Raw genomic sequence first — 10,595 nt, forward strand, 5'->3', positions numbered from 1 at the left:
AGAATCATATAACTGTTGAACACAAGTTGTCATTGAAGGTTCAATCGAACTCTGGATATCATTACAAAGGAATGGAATGGCATCTCCGGACACTAAACTGTTCAGTGAAGTGACTGATATTTCCAAAGAACCCTCTCTATGTGCCCTGAATAAATTATTGTATGTGAGGTAGGCAGGGAGGTCACTGCCAGAAGTAGCAGTAACTGTGACTGAAGGAAGGATTGAGGGAGTTTTATTTGCCACATGCTTCAAGCACTTCTGCTGAATGACCAATGGAGGAGGGGAATCAAGATCCTCGATGTCAATAGGTTATGAATCCTCTGAAGGTGGAGGGGGAGGAACTAGATCAGATGGAGGAGGTGGTAGCACAGCCTTCTTAAGGCCTGAGTATGTCAAGAAAGCATATAAATAGGAACCATAAGTGACATTTGTGACATTCCCTTTGGTCACTTTAACAAAATGTTGGTCCATCTTCGTAAGCAGGTAAGTACTCCAATCAATGGCAACCCCTTTTAACACCATCCTGGAAGCTGTGAAGAGTTTCTTGGACAAATAATGAGATGGTGTTTTGGCAGGCATAAACCTATCTTGGAGGAACTGGCAGACTAACTTCCAAAGAGGATCAATGATCATGGAAAAAGACACTCCCGAAGTGTTTATCACCTTCTTAACATCTGGAATCTCTTTGGTCTGCTTCTGTAACAGCTTGAGAATCTCATCATTGGAGAATAATTGTTTGGCTGTAACAAAGGGTTCTCCTTTGTAGGGAAGAGACAAAGCCTTCCCTAACCCTCTAGGTGTCAATACCATGGAAGCACTACGAACTAGGCCCGATTTCTTACTGTATGATGCAAGAAACTCATCACACAGGGATGGATCGTCTGGAATCAATGAAAGTGAAGCAGCCACAAAAGTTGCAAGTTCTACTTTCACTATAGGCTCAAAATCCAGTAGGGAAGAATCATCCCTACTGATCAACGGGACATATTGGATAGGAGGAGGAGCGTGAGGCACCATTCAAATGGAAAACACACACACCACAAACATAGACAATCACAAAGAATGCCTGCAAAACAACCAAATAGCTATAAAAAAGAAATCGATCAAAAAGAAGTACACACACAGACGTAACTAACCAATTTACCACCCTAAGCAACCCACATCCTAGAAAAAATTCGACATGACCTCTACATATATGCGACCAAAAACTTCATGCGATACAACAAACAAGCACCCAAGACCCCGTATTAAGCAAAAAAGAGGAAAAACTACAAACTGCACTCGTAATCGTATCACATAAGCAAACCATAATACCATAAAAACCTAATCAGAACCTAACCATAACTTTGACCAATAATTTCGACTAAGAGGATTATATGTGCCCATCCCACGAAGCGTGTTTATTAAAAAGAAAAAAAAAGTGCAGTGAGCAAAAATGGGTTTGATGAAGGGTTCATTTTAAGAAATTATTAACAATGGGAAAATTTTTATTAGGCTATAAACCTTAATAAGAAAACTGTGGTTCCTTCTTAAAATTTTAATTACAATTTATTAGGGTGAAGCGATGTTTAAACGAAACCCGGACTGTGATACCCAGACTGGGGTCTCTAAATGCAAATTCATTAATTAAAAATTAATAGTGATGTGAAGCGCTTTTTTGCCAGCGCGTGCTTTTTTTGTGACAGCTGGTTCATTTTTACTAAAAATTAAGGTGCCTCTGAAGTGCACATAGCACGTGTAAAGTGAACGTCTGGTTGATTTTAAATTATTAGAAACATTGTGTATTTAGCACAAGCATGTGTGAAAAAGTGAGTGAATAAATTTTCTTTTAACAATTAATTGTGATTAAGGGATAATGAAAATGAATAAAGCTCAAAAAATAAATACCTGGTAAGGGTGTGTATGCAAAAGACTGAAGGCGCACTGAGTAGTTCCAAATATAAGGAATCCAGTCAAAAAAGCAAAAACCACTGATTGAAAAAAATAAAATACCTTAGTATTTTTGTTTTATTTTTATTTTTATTATTATTTATTTTTCTCTTTTTTCTCTTTTTTAAAAAAATTATAATTTAGGTGTGTTTGTATTTTGTGTATTGTTTGGTTTTTTTCGTTCTTTTTCTTCTTTAAAAAAAGATTAAAACGAGATATATGACACATGAATATGTTGTGAAGTTTAAGGATGGAATTTCAGCAATCCAACAAGTATCAACAATGTGTTTGAAAATTTTCATGATTTTTCAGCAAATTTTTGGAATTAAAAATAAGTTTTCATGAGGTAAAGTATTAAAATTTAAGATTTTGGCTTCAAATAATACTTTAGCCATTTATGGAAGCATTTCGAATTGAGAAATTAGTGAAAAAAGGAGCAAGGGGTTTGTGAAAATATCCGTTTTTTTTTGGAAATATTTTTGAATTTTTACCAAATTTTAATGAATTTTACTTATTTTATATGTATTTTTGGAGAATTTTGAATTTTTGAATTTTTTGTAATTTATTTTCTTAAATTTCCACTTTAGAAATAGTGCAAATGATTTCAGCAATTTTGGAAAATTTTTAGGAATTTTTTTGCAATTGTTTTGGATTTTCAATGAATTTTAATGGATTTGTGAATTTTTTGGTGTTTTATGTTTATTTTTATGTGTTTTTCGGATTTTGAAATTAAAAGTCGGTACCGGAGCTGCGTGTGAATAGCTGACTACAACACACCACCACACGGATAAGTCGAAGGCGCGTCCTCGCGTGTGAACGCTCGCTAACCACACCCGTACACACATGCACACTGAAAGATCCGCACGGCATGGGAACAGGGGAGGGAGAAGGGGCAGGAACGATGCTAAAATGGGGGGAAACTGTGGTTAGTAGAGGTGAGGGAAGGAAGGAAGTGATCTAAGTGAGGTTAGGTGATGTAAGTTAGGGAAGTGAATGAAGGTGAGGAATGTAAGTAAGGGAGGTGAAGTTAATTAAGTTAGGTTAAGTTAAGTAAATAAAGGTAGGTTAAGTGAAGTAAATAAAGGTAAGTTGATTAAGTTAAGGTAGTTAGGTAAAGGGTAGTTAATTAAGTTAAGTTAGTTAAGTAAAGGGTAGTTAATTAAGTTAAGTTAGTTAAGTAAATGTTAGTTAATTAAGTTAAGTAAAGGTTAGTTAATTAAGGTAACTTAGGGAGAAAAAGGTGAGTTGATTAAGGTAACTAACCTTAAGAAAGAAAAAAAAAGGAGGGTGGTGGATGGCGTGGTGGCAACGGGGGGAGAGGAGAGGAGGAGATGGTGGTGGAGAGGCGCAGGAGGAGAGGTGGTGGAGGGGCGCAGGAGAAGAGGAGGAGATGGTGGTGAAGGGGTGAGGGAGGAGGCGGAATGAGGACATGGGGGGCGAGGTGGAGGAGGCAAGGCGGGGGGGGGGGCCGAGGCGGAGGGAGTAGGAGGGGGGGGGGGAGGAGGAGGTGGCGCCCAGCGAGGAGGGAGGGAGGGCGAAGTGGGCGGCAAAGGAGGGGCGAGGAGGAGAGGGAGGGTGTGGTGGGAGAGGCGCCGTAGGAGAGAGGGAGTAGGAGGGGCAGTGAGGCGGAGGGAGTAGGAGGGGCGGTGAGGAGGAGGGGGAAGGAGGACATGGGGGCGGGCGAAGGCGCGAGAAGGTGGAGGAGGCAGGAGGTGTGGGGGATGGGGGAGTCCCTAGGGAGGAGGCGAGGGAGATGGAGACCACAGCGCGCGAGAACAGGTACGACATTTTTTTTTTCTTTTGTTTTGTTTTTTTTAAAAATGTTTTTTTAAAATTTAAAATTTATTTTTCTATTTATGTGGGGTTAAAAAAACGTTTTTTTTTAAATTTCATTTTTGTTGTTCTCAGTCTTTGGGGTGTTTTTTAATATATTTTTATATTTTTAATTTTTTTTTTGAATGGTTGTTTGATTATGTATGATTAGTATTTTTATTTTTTTTGGTTTTTTTAATAAAAAAATTTATGTTGGGAGTTTGTTTGTTTTTTTGTAAATGTTGTGAGTTGTTATGATTTTTTAATTATTATTTTGTTGTTTTTTGTTTTTTTTTCTTTTGTTTTTGTTTGTGTGGGTATTTATGGTTATGATGATGAGAAAAAATGAGCGTACCATATGACCACTGTTGTACAGGTTGGTGAAAAGTTACTGTAGAAATTGCATTATATGCATGTGCGCAGAGACATTGGGAGTTACAGAATCATCCTTGTTGCCTGTCGATGCAAAATCGTCACTAGGAAGTGACTATGTGGTCAAATACCACTTTCGTCAGTTTTGCAGATTTGCCCTTGTGAGGCTAAAGCTGTGTTTTTTACAGTGACAGAATTTTTTGCAATGTTCTGTAATGGCGTCTGATTCTCTTTCACAGATTGTCACTGAAAATCTTGACAAGAACAACTTCCAAGCATGGAAGTTTAGAATGACGAATTTCCTTATGGGAAAAGGATATTGGGAATTTATTGCAGGAAATGAAGAAGAACCAGCTCTTCCTGATGTTCCCAATCAATAGCAAATGCAGGCATTTAAAGGATGGCATGAGAGAACCAGAAAAGTTATGTACTGGCTGTCTATTAGTATTTCAGACTCTATGATTGTGCATATTCAGAATACAAGTACGCCAAAGGAGGCATGGGATACTTTGTCAAAAATGTATAGCACAAATACGCAAGCCAGGAAAATGCAGTTCAAGCAAGAGTTGCACAATGTGCAAAGAGAAAGTATGAGCATCAATGACTACCACATGAAGGTGAAGAAGATTGCAGATGCACTTGCTTCCATTGGGTCGCTAGTGGAAGATGATGATTTAGTTTCTGTGACCTTGAATGGTCTAGGAAATGATTATGCACAATTCCGAACATCCATTTTTGTCCGTGAAAGATTTCTTGATTTTGAGGAGTTGATTGCTCTTCTAATTTCTGAGGAGCAGAGAAATTGTGGTGCATCTTCTTTAGGAGAAACTTCAAAAGAAGCGGTCTTCTACTCAAATGCTGGAAGAGGTAGAGACAGAAATAGAGGAGGCCGATCTCGAGGCCGTGGTAGAAATCATAATATGCAGCAAACTCAAGAAAACCAGTCCTATGGAGGAGGACGTGGTAACTCTAGAGGCAGGGGGAGCCAAAGAGGTCGTGGTGGATGGATGCAAACATCAATGTTGAATGCTACTATTGTGGTAAAATGGGTCATATGGCTAAAGACTGCTATAAAAAGCAGAAAGACATCATGAATGGAAAATTGCAACAAGGAAATTATGCATCTTCTAGTAGACAGGGTGATGACAGAAATGAGCATTTGTTTATGGTGCAGCACATGAACAATTCTGTGACAAGTACGGAAGAAAGCAACGAAGTGTGGTATGTTGACTCAGGTGCATCAAACCACATGACAGGTCATGCAGAATGGATGCAGGATGCAAGAAAAATGGAAAAACTAGGATTTGTGGAGACTGGTGATGATACTGCACATCCTATTGTGCAGATTGGAAAAATTCCTTTGTCTATGTAGGATGGGAAAAAGAAATACCTGTCAGATGTATTTCATGTCCCGAATATCACCAAGAATCTGGTTTCTGTTGGTCAAATGGTTGAGCAGGGCTTGCAGGTCAGATTTAATCCTCATGGATGCTTTGTTGAGGATATGAAAAATAAAGGTCGCTTGATAGCAAAAGGAAAGAAGAAGGGCAGAATGTTTACATTGGATGCAGACATGTCTGAATTGAGTGCAGCAATGTTTGCACATGGGACTGGTGTAGTTGCAGATATTGATATCTGGCATAAACGCATTGGTCATGTTAATGTACAACAACTTAAATTAATGCAGGCCCAAAATATTGTTGCAGGATTGCCTAAATTCAAGGTTGCAAAAAAGCATAAGGTATGTGAAGCCTATCAATTTGGAAAACAGGCAAGGAAACCATTTCCTAGACATGTTCAAGAGAGTAAGAAGCCATTGGAATTAATCCACTCTGATGTGTGGACTACTAAAGCTGCATCTATTGGAGGCTGTCATTATTTTGTCACTTTTATTGATGACTATAGTAGAAAAGTGTGGGTGTATTTTATGAAAAAGAAAAGTGAAGTGTTTGGGCATTTCAAAACTCTTAAAGCTATGGTTGAAAAAGAAACAGGCCTGCAAATAAAATGCCTAAGGTCAGATGGAGGGGAAGAGTACCTCTCAAATGAGTTTGCAAGGTTCCTACAAGAGCATGGCATAAAGCATCAATATTTATGCAGTCATACCCCACAACAAAATGGAATTGCAGAAAGGAAAAATAGGCATATTGGAGAGGTATCTCGTGCCATGCTCAATGAAAAAGACCTGCCAGATTTTTACTGGGCTGAGGTAGGTATTACAACAGTCTACATAATGAACAGGATTCCCACTGCAGCAATACATGGCATGACTCCATAGGAGAGGTATACTAGTAGGAAACCATATATTTCTCATTTGAAAATTTTTGGTTGCATTGCCTATGTTCATGTGCCAGATGAGTTGATATCCAAGTTGGATCCAAAAGCTGCGAAGTGCATCTTTATTGGCTACTCTCTGCAGCAGAAAGGGTATAGATGCTATAACCCTTCTACTCGTAAGTTTACAGTGAGCAGAGATGTTGTTTTCGATGAGATGAGTAGCTGGTATAAACCAATAAATGTGATTGATGATGTAGATGCACAAAATGGTAATGCTGCACAGATTTCACAGCAGCAGTCACAAAATATTAGTGGACATGGAGTGTCCTCTAGCAGTGGTTCACATTCTTCGCCATGGATAGGCAGATTGAGATTAGGAGAATCTCCTCAAAATAATGCAGATAGTGGTATGTAGGTTTCACGAAAAGGAAAAGAGAAGGTAGATCAGCCCATGTTTGATGTGAATGCATGTCACTCTTATGTGGATGGTGAATCCAGTGGCTCAGAACAGAGCATTGATGATGAGTTGGGTATTCCTTCTATTGTTACACCTGGAGTAAGAAAGTCCAGGGATGTTTTGAGAGCACGTGGAAGTGAGCCTACTTTGCGCAGGTCTACTAGAGCTAGGTATCATGTGGATACGCTGAAATGTGATGGATTTATCCTTCTTGCATGGTGATTTGCAAGAAGAGGTCTATATAGAGCAGCCACCAGGTTATGTGCATGCTGTTCATCCTGAGTTTGTTTGCAGGTTGAAGAAAGCCTTGTATGGCTTGAAGCAAGTACTTAGAGCATGGTCTGACAAGATAAGACAGTATCTTGTCACTATTGGCTTTTAGATTTCCAAGGCAGATTTCTCACTTTATGTGAGAAAAACAGAGAAAGGTATTATGCTACTTGTCTTTTATGTTGATGATTTGATTATGACAGGTGACAGTGATGAAGATATCCTTCATGTGAAAATTCTATTGAAGCAAAAGTTTGAGATGAAGGATTTGGGAGAGCTGCGTTATTTCTTGGGCATTGAGGTGATAAGATCACCAAGTGGGATATGGCTCTTGCAGAGGCAGTATGGATTAGACATGCTGTCCAAATATGGGATGACAGACTGTAAGCCTATTTTAGTTCCTTTGGAGCAGAATGTGAAGCTGAGTGCAGATGGAGGTGAGCTTCTGGAAGACCCTACTATGTACAGGCGCATAGTAGGAAGTTTTATTTATATGACTATTACTAGGCCAGATTTGAGCTATGTTGTTGGATTGGTAAGTCAGTTTATGCAGGCTCCAAGGAAACCGCATTTAGATGTGGCTAGACGCATACTCAGGTATGTGAAGTCCACATTGCAGTATGGACTATTTTATGAGACTGGGGTTCAGATACAGTTGCATGGATACACTGATGCTGATTGGGTTGGTAGTATTTTTGATAGATGATCTACTAGTGGATATGTGTTCTCTTTTGGGAGTGCTGTAGTCACTTGGAGTAGCAAGAAACAACCTACAGTTGCCTTGTCGAGCACGGAGGCTGAGTACAGGGGTGCAGCAATGGCTGCATGTGAGATAGCTTGGTTGCAAAAGCTACTTTATGATATGCAATAGTCTACAGATGGGCTAGTTGTCATTTATTGTGACAACATGAGTAGTATACACTTGGCAAATAACCCAGTCTATCATGCTAGAACAAAGCACATTGAGGTGCATTATCACTATGTGCGAGAGAGAGTTTTACTAGGTCTTATTGATCTAGTTTATGTCGGCACAGAGGATCAGGTAGCTGATTTACGAAGGCATTGGGCGCAGAGAAGCTGCGCAAGTTCAGAGACCTGCTTGGTGTGCAGGAATTGGGATTAAGCTCGAGGGGGAGTGTTGAAATATCGAGCTCCACTTGTGATATGCCAGGGTGACCGTTGTGCATTTATGTCATCGATTTGTTAGCTGCAGATGCGGTTGGTACACCGCCCATGAATAATAGCTAGATGACAGCTATCCTTATCTACTCTAGTTCGTGGTTCAATTAGTATGCCACCTTAGTTAGTTGAGTTTGGTTTGAGACCCATATATAGGGTTCTTCTATTTCTTTGTATGAGAACTTTTTTGGCTTACATAACTAAGAAGAGAAAAACTGTTTTCAGCCTCCACCTTTGTGTGTATTTCCCCATTGTGCAAGTGAGAAAGCTACAAGTGAGACTCCTTCCTTCCTTCTCTCCCACAATCTTGACAAGGGGGTGGTAAGGGAACCCATCAGGGTAAAATGAAGCCATGGTAGAGATGCATGATCATAGCAGGGTATATGCATGGGGGTGTGCAATATAGACGTGTAGGGAGGCTTCCCCACACTTAAAAAACCTTAGTAGAAAGGGTAAACCGAACATCAAGGACCTAGTACCACACTTCAAACCAACCACGAATGTCCCCACACTTAAGACATGATCGTTACTGAGAAACAAAAGGTGTAGGGTTAGAAAAACTTGGCCCATATTGCCGAGGAGGAATGTCACCTTATCGAGGTTGCGTCTTGTATAGTTGTCGGCTGTAGGAGGTACCCAGGTGTCTTCACAGCACACGTCCTTTGTCCTTCATGGCAGGGACCACGCGACAGCATCCAGGGAGGTAGCTGGTGAAAGGAATCGCAGGAAATTCATCGATGACGAGGAATATTGCACTCAACTTACGATCACTCAAATGGAATGAAAGAGCAGTCACCCGCCCCATTACTAACATCACTCGAGGAAATAATGATGGAAACCCAGATCTCACACCCAGTTTAGGAATCGACAAAGGAATGGTGCAGAGAGAGTATGCCAGGGTGCATAATTAATCGTGCATTAGTGCGTCCAACCCGTCTGGCATAGGTGCAAGGAGAAAGGCCAGGGAGCCTTGTAGTGCAGTGTACAGAACAGAGTGACGTGTCCTATGCTGATGGTAGAGATCCATCCCGTGGGTGCAGAGGGAAACAGGAACGTACCTGACTCCAATGGTCGTAATGTCTCTCAATTCTCACCTCTTGATAATTGATTAAAGAAACATCAGTCACACTCAACCCACCCTCTGTCTCACACTCAGTTAAAAGACATAGGAGGGCAGCCCATTCCTGAAACCCATTGATGTAATCCTTGCTGTCACTTGTGCAGAGGTTGTATGCCTTGTGCGTAATTGATGATGCAACTGTGTAGCTCGCCCTGTGCCAGCATACAATGCAAGAAGGAAGGCGAGGGTGCCTTATGGTGCAGTGCACAGGAGCAGATCATGCGTTGTGCATTGAAAGGCCCAACCCGTATGTGCAACACTCCGTTCACACATCTCACCTGTCATTTGATTTGAAGGGAAAGACTGGTCACTCAGCCCACCCTCTGTCTCACTCGCTGATAGATATAGAGGGCAGCCCATACTCACGTTCCCATCCTGTTAAGATTAAAGCTCACATTACTCAAAGGGTTGGTAATGAAGATTCCTTTATCTGTTGTTGTCATCAGGATGTTGAAGACGAGGCATACCCAGGGAGGCAACCAACAAGTTTGATACTTCAATGATTTGTAAGAAAAGTCGTCTGTTAAAAAGGGCAGACAAACTGATATTGCAGAGACAGTGCACCAAGGGAGGTGGCTTCAAATTACTTGCTGGAAAGGTTCTGTTGGTGAGTCAGCTATGCTAAATTGCGGGGTATTACCACCTTTTCCACAGTCAGCTTCCCGCCCAAGGGTGCTTCCACCTTTTCTTGGAACGAGGCCTGTTATGACAGGGAATTTCTTCCTTTTCTCCCATAATAGTTTTGTTTGTTTGTTTTTTTCTTTTTCTTTTTTTTTTTCCTTTCTTTTTCTTTTCTTTTCTTTTTTTTGTGAAGAAAGAGAATAGTAGAAATACCATGTGTTAGGACCAACCTCGCCATCGTTGTTGGATTAGACGAGAAGAGAACAAAGTCCGATTGAGATATATATGCGACGATGAGGGGCTAGCAGAACGAGATTGCCTCATGAGGAGAATCATAAGGGCTATCAGAAGCACGACAAGAAGAGCAGTGCGACACCCAAAAGGGGAAGGGTAGGTCTCATTAGAGGCATCAACGTTCAGCACTTGAACAGAGCCGTTAGGATTGACAGCAAGTACCTTATATGGGCCAATCCACCATTGTTGAAGCTTGCCAGGAAACTTGTCAAATCTCGAATCATAGGCCAGGACAAGATCACCTTCTTTGAACTCCTTGTGCTT

This window comes from Lygodium microphyllum, chromosome 25 (assembly GCF_053477565.2).
Source record: "Lygodium microphyllum isolate KBCC chromosome 25, Lygodium_microphyllum_v1.1.10, whole genome shotgun sequence".
In the NCBI taxonomy this organism is placed as follows: domain Eukaryota; kingdom Viridiplantae; phylum Streptophyta; class Polypodiopsida; order Schizaeales; family Lygodiaceae; genus Lygodium; species Lygodium microphyllum.